The following is a 6,910-nucleotide window of genomic DNA, read 5'->3' on the forward strand; positions in this document are numbered from 1 at the left end:
TCCTCATTTCGCCCTTAGATTTTTATATGTTAAGGAAATGCTTAAATATTCGGCAGAGATAGGAGTTTCGGTTTGACAGTTTTTATTTTAATTATTGAAAAAATAGCCAAAAAGGTTGCGCTAAGCACTTGACTGACATACTAGTATCCTCCAGACCTGCCCCGATGGAGATCATATTGCTGTACTATATGATCCCCATCTCGCATCAGCTGATAGCTCTTACATCTCTATTCAGTTCTGCATTGGAATGGGGGCCAATGATTGGTGGACCAATCATTGTGGGTGCCATCATCATCATACCAACGCTTGACGTTTCGAGTTGTAATTGCTTACAGACTCTTGGTACTAGTTCCCAACATTGGGAGGGTACCATACCCAGTCATTGTTCAAGTGCCGCTACGTTAAAGATGTTCACGCAACTATTATATACCGTGAATGACGACCCCAAACCATGTTGATAACGCTAGCGGGCATTTTCCGTCTTAAACTAATTCTCATTTAAATTCAGTGAAACTATTGCACAATGTAATAAATGAACTGTATTCAGAAAATAGTGATAAACAACATCCAAGGTAATTATAAACAAAACACTTGAGTAAATGTTTAAAATTTTCAATTATTATGTAGCACTCACGAATTAGGGCGTGGCATCACGCACCGTTAATGACATGCAAGAATACTCCATATCACCTTGCGGCCGATTTTGGCACTAGTGCATTCATGCATTGGCTTGGTGCTATTCTAGTTGTGAAGGGAAAGTAAGTTAAAGCTAATGTAGGTTTGTCATTATTTATTTTTTGCATTCATATCCAAACGTATAAGTAGCCCTGCATGCAGCTCATCGCGTCTGTTGGGCCATAATACTTTAACAATCACGGTTTCTAAATTTCCGCTTTGGAAAACAATGACCTTATGCCACATTCCCAGGACTTATCAAGTCTAGTTGATAATGGTTGTTCGTAATTACAATCCATTCAGTTGTCACCATGAATATTCCACAAAGGATTTTTTGAACGTTAGTTACCTTTTGGGTTATGCGTTAAAGATTGAGTCTACATGTTCAGGTATAATACATATGCATATGCATGCAAGTATATACATAAAATACATATGCAAACGTTGAATAATCAAAGAAGTTTGATGTTTCACGCTAGCGCTGTAGCGTACTGGCGCGCTAGTAATGGTTTCGATTCGCACACACATTTATTTCATATTTTAGATTACTCCAAAAGTATAAACTCTACGTAAAGACAAATTCCATTTTCATGTTCCTTGAGTAATTTTTAATCAGAATCATCTATAGTTATCTAGATTCAATGCTATTATTTTTTAATAGGAAAAAATTTTAAGCCCGACAATATAAGCGCGGGCTTATTTTTTAACCCAACTTTACCGTTTTTTACGTTTTATTAAAAAACTTTGAGTCCCACGAGAACACAATCCTCACAATCGTGATCTCCGTTCAATTCTGCATCGAAACCATGTATTTAAAGCGAAATCTAACATTTTGTCAAAATTGCTAAGAGAGAAGGCTATAGCCTTCTCACTTTTGTCAAAATCGGAAAAAATCGAAATCTCTCGGAATGCGATGAAAATCCCACAGTATAACCCTATTTTAACGCGGATTCAGAAAAAACCATTTGTTTTATTTTCAAGTAAGCCGTTTTTGAAATAATCGTAATTTAAAGATAAAGTCGGGCTTATTTTTTTAGTCGGGCTTATTTTTTTAAACCCAACTTCCCCGTTTTTTACGTTTTATTAAAACACTATGAGTTCCACGAGAAAACAACCCTCATATTCGTGATGCCCGTTCAATTCTGCATCGAAACCACGTATTTAAAGCGAAATCTAAAATTTTGCCAAAATTGCAAAAGTGAGAAGGCCATTTTTCCTCAAATCCTAGATTTCATTAAAAATACAGTATTCCGATGCGAAATTAATCGCTGATCATGAAAATGGGGTATGTTTTTATATCAGACTTCTATTTTTTGAATTAACCCGTAAAAAAAACAGAAAGTCGGGCTTATTAAGTCGGGCTTATTTAGTCGGGCTTAAAAATTTTTTCGGTCAGTGTATAGACAATTAACTAGAAATGTGACCGGTAGATGGCGATAGAAGTCAAACAGAAAAAAAAAAAACCAATATTTTTTATTTTTATTTGGGTAAAACGGATTGCCGTATTGCCATATGTACTCTTGTTTTTGGTTAACGATATGGATGCAATTACATTCAATGAGCGATGCCTGGAAGATGACTACTACTACACATTAGGTTGCGATGATTCCTCCAGTGTAAGTTTCGGTCAGATTTGTGCTGTTTGTTCTTTTTTTTTAGTTCTTTATATTCACTTCATACATAAATAGGTTGACCAAATATTAACCTAATACAAACACAGAGTATTACGTTGTCATCCTGATAAGAATCCATATGACAAGTCCACTACTCAGTTTCAAAAACTTCAGGTAAATAGATTCTGCACATTAACCAAGTAATGTGATAGATACAGTTAATTTCTGGTCATTCCAACAGGAAGCTAAGGAGGTGCTCTGTGACCCAGAAAAGCGAAATGATTATGACAGATGGAAAACAAGTGGAATAACAATTTCATACAAGCAATGGATTGTCATAAATAAACGATCTACTGCCGTAAGTATTATATGTGCAACATCAGGATGTCTTTCTATGTAGGTTTAAAGTAAAATAGATTGAAATATTAAAATTAACACAGGTTCTCCACTGGGCCATACCAAAACATGAACAAAAAATGCTACAGGCAAGATAGAAACGTTCGTCAAACAAGGTAAATGCAAATTTTTCGTTCTGTACATTAATGCCATAAAGCATTTATTTTAGGACTTTGAATACCAGCAATCCTTGTAAGAATGGAATTTTGACATTAATTTCATTGCAGAAACAATACGGAATGTATTTGCAACAGGTATTTCTTGTGAAACGAAAAAAAACTTTTTTTTATTGATTTCAGATTTGCTGATAAAATTATATTGTTCCCTTACAAAAAACTGTATGTGCAATTGCCAAGATTTCGTTCTCAATAATAAGCTAATATTTTTTAAACAGAAAAGTCAGAAGGGGTGAAATTGTTAAATGGTAATTATGGCCAACAGATATTGATTAATGCTTTTTAGTTTGTGGTTCCGAACTGAATATTTTAAAGTACTATTCTGGTGTCATTTCTGTCAACAAGGTAAATAGGTTTCTTGTACATGTTTTCTGAAAACGTAATTGTGTTAATTATTTTTTTTTTGTCTTTTAGTTCATTAAAGAGACATACTATGTCTGAACAATGTAGATGTGAAGATACTAAGAGGAACGAGGAGTTAGGCAAGATAGGTACGTTGTTCGTCAACTAGGTAAATGCATGTTTTTTTTTATTTTTCAAAATGATTTGGCTAATATTCTATGAAAAAAGGCATGGTGTTTAGTAGGAAATCCATTTTGAAAAGATGGCAATGTCTTAACGATACAGCAACAGCGCCAAAGAATCTCTCATTTGCATCAGAACGTGGATCGCTACACTTTCAGTTGATCGTATTTGTTTCTGCTATAATATTCATGAGCGTTTATTCGATCATTCTAAACTATGACATGTGTTTTCTTTTGTTGTTTCAAATATTTTAACCTGTCCATCGTCTGCCTAGATGAAGCTTTCTCATCGTAAACATTTTTTTTTCAGAAAATGAGTCTTCTGGAAGAAGAACTTTTGCCACCGAACGATTTGACATCAAACAAATGAATGTATACTTGTGAGTACTGACCAAACAGATGTCGCGGTTCTTCATTTATCATCAGTCTCATATTTAATGTGTTCGAAAAAGAAAAACTTCAAATAGTTGGAAAAATGCCAACGTTAAAGACTGTATTGGATGGTGACGTGACGTGACGTGACGTTACGGCCATCATAACAGTTCCGACATTTGTGTCACATGGGGAAGAGAAACATTTTGACCCGTAATGATGCATCACTCGTGTCAGTTGCACTAAAACCCTATAATCTTTTTTTTTCTTAAAATCTTTTTAAACATACTGAATAGTAAAAAATGTCATTGAAAATATTATCCTCTATTTCTGCGGCTCGAAAAATCTTTTCTCGTCCTGCGAATGGTATTATTTTAAAATTAATTACACACCTGATTGTTACATTGAGTTAATTGTATTTTTTTCTGTATCACGATACGGCGATTTTTTTTCCTACTTCGTCTTACGCAACTATCTTCAGCTACACAATCATGGCAAATGACTGTCAATGGCATTAACAACCCATGATTACATTGTAATTTTGTATTATTAATTATTAGGAAACATTTATACATCACACACATTTTATTACAACTGACACATTTACATAATTGACACCAGAAACATACACACACACATGACACCAATTACACTTTCTGCAACTATTGGGTATTAAACCCTAATATTCGGCATAGCTTGCCGATACTCAACCATTGAGCTATAGTCACATATAATTTCAGTCTCGTATACCTTGAGTCAACGCACGATCATTTTGTATAGTCAATGTTTTCTTCTTGCTATGCTATTTGCCAGTCTGATCAGCGACTGTATAACTATCATAGCTTATTTGTAAAGCGTCTGGCTGCGGGTATCAACATACTAAGGTTGAAACCCAGTTCGATGCTCAACCTTGGACTAAATTCACACATGAATTCTCTCTTCTATAGCTTGAGTCATAATATTATTATATAGTCAATGTATCTCATCTCGATATGCTATTTGTTAGTCTCCTTTCTTATGGTGTAAATACCGCAGATTATACGTAGAAAGTCCGCTTTTGACTTCAGTAATTGCTCACACAGGAATAACACAGTTTTGCACACACAATCAGATTGGTTGAGCACCAAACTGATCTTGGTACTTTTATCTCGATGGTTTTCACCTGTTTCACTTCACGTTGAGGGGAAGCACACGTGCACTGTGGGAGCTTGTGGTAGTTCTCTCTATGGATTAATGCAACGGTTTATTTGTATCTGGACTGCTGGAACTGCCGATTGCACAACCGCCAGACTAATATTTGAAATTGCTAATTCTTCAATCGCGGCTGTTACATCATTATTGGATCCCAATTCTTCGTTTTTTTCTCCTGAAAATGAACGAAAACCAGTAAATAAAAGATCTATGTAGTAGATCAAATTGTCCTAATGATAGTATTGAATAAGAATAAAAAAGCGAGACGAAAAACACAACAACTTAAACGATAATCTGGGAATGAAATCCCAAACCGAATGCTGACCTATTGAAGGTAAGAGGATCATTGAAGGAATTATCACCAAGTCTGTTGAAGTTGTCCATCATGACTACTGCTGGCGATGACTGAGGCAACGGAAGGTCAAATTTGGCTTCGATTTCCCTTAAACTAGGCGGAATGATGACCTCAGCGTGAGTTTCCGAGTATTCTTCCTCTGCATAAATATTGGCAGCGGTGCCCAAAAGAAGAATAATCAATCCGCACACGAACAGTACCTAACGCACGGAGAATTCTTTAGTTATTGCGAGTGACAAAATTCTTCGAAGACCCACTTTGGCAATCCAGCGTTCACCAGAAGTCGATGGGACAACTTGCAGATAAATCCACGCAGGCGCAACACAACAAACTGCCGTTCCTGAAGTGGCACCCACCAGACCTAAAACGAACTCGACATTCGGAATGCAGATACCAACAGACACCAATCGACATTTATATTTTCTTTTTCATCTTATTGTACTAGATTTCAATAAACTTTACCTATTATTAAGGTTGCCGTGACGATTATGAATGTCAGGATTTTGAAACGGAAATCCGAAAGTGAGCCGGTTGTTCCTCCTGACATCCCGCCACTAGTTTCAGACGTCTGAAGGGATTCCTCAACTTAAAAAACAAACAAAAGCAAACACTTTGGCATAACGATTACATCATCAATGAATTAACGCTTTACCTTTCCATACACTAATGAATGAAAGCTTGTCCTGCAGGGCAAAACACACGACGGAAAGCTCAAGATAATCGATAGCAGGAATCCCACTTTCATAAGGTCAGTTACAAAAGACGGCGCAAAACTTATGAGGATATTGCCTAGTCGAGACAAAATATGACCCAATGAAATTCGTCAGATTTTCCTAGGCAAAAAGTTTACAATATGTTGACTTGCCAGTAAAATGCGTATCCGCAAAGGCTAGGTAGCCAGCTATTCCTACCCCCATGTACATAAAAGTGCACAAATCAATGGCTGTCGATATTACTCGATCCATTGCTTTTAGGGAAGGTTCTGGTATACTTCGAACACCTGCCTATGCATTTAAAAAGCTGATCATTAAATCTGGCATTCTCCTTGTCAATTTAAATATTTCCACTCACGTTTGGCATCATAAAGCCATGGAAAATATCGGTACGCATTGGAGTACACCCCCTATTTTCCATACTTCAATATTTGAAGACATTCCTTCGGTTAGGCCCTGGACACCAGCCTCAAAGAAGGACTGAAAAAGAAAAAAAAATCTGTCATAACTGCACTGTTATTTTGGTAGCATACTTCATGTAGAAGGATGCATAAAACATAATTAAGGGCAGGGAATCATGTACATGCTTTCAAAACCAATAACATGTACTACATAGCCACAGAAACTGTTGACACTACATCCAATGTTTCAATATCTCTCAAGAGGCACAGAGGTATATGATGAACATGCCATTTCCTGTGTATGATTAAGTTATATATTTTAGAACCTTATGGAAATAATATCACTGGCATCCAGTAGAGAGCTTACCTGCCATAAGAATAAGTATTCGTGCTGACTGCAAGGAGTAATTTACACCTATTTTGATTAATATTTCTGGACCGAGATCGCCAAGTACAACCAGATAGGCAATGCAGCAGCCCAGATAATGGCTATT

At 36.2% G+C, this 6,910-nt stretch overlaps 1 pseudogene; it reads right to left on the bottom strand.

Moving 5' to 3' along the window:
• Positions 1 to 4,924: 4,924 nt before the first annotated feature.
• Positions 4,925 to 6,910, bottom strand: LOC130690787 (putative sodium-coupled neutral amino acid transporter 10; annotated as a pseudogene).

The sequence above is a fragment of the Daphnia carinata genome, unplaced genomic scaffold, assembly GCF_022539665.2.
Source record: "Daphnia carinata strain CSIRO-1 unplaced genomic scaffold, CSIRO_AGI_Dcar_HiC_V3 NW_026453000.1, whole genome shotgun sequence".
NCBI lineage: Eukaryota > Metazoa > Arthropoda > Branchiopoda > Diplostraca > Daphniidae > Daphnia > Daphnia carinata.